Here is a 407-nt window from a genome sequence, read left to right on the forward strand (position 1 = left end):
GAATGTTGAAGCAGAGAAGATCAATGGTGGATGAGATGATCCACAAGAGGCAGTGTGGTGGAGAAATAGATTTGATATAATTATACAGAATGTTGAAGCAGAGAAGATCAATGGTGGATGAGATGATCCACAAGAGGCAGTGTGGTGGAGAAATAAATTTGATATAATTATACAGAATGTTCCTTCCTGATCCAGCATCAATCAAGACCAAAGTTAGATTCTGTTCTGGGCGTTTCGGTGACATCACAGGTATTGAAATAATTATTCCTCATAAGCCTTGTCTATATACTAATTATGTTTCAGATAACTTTATTCAAAAATTTAATAATTATTTTTATATTTTAAATAGATCTATATAATTTTGCTTTGTATTGTGTAACTGAGCCGCTTATTTTCAAAGGAGTCCT

The sequence above is a fragment of the Halyomorpha halys genome, unplaced genomic scaffold (genome assembly GCF_000696795.3).
Source record: "Halyomorpha halys isolate HHAL.00 unplaced genomic scaffold, Hhal_1.1 Scaffold399.1, whole genome shotgun sequence".
Taxonomy (NCBI): domain Eukaryota; kingdom Metazoa; phylum Arthropoda; class Insecta; order Hemiptera; family Pentatomidae; genus Halyomorpha; species Halyomorpha halys.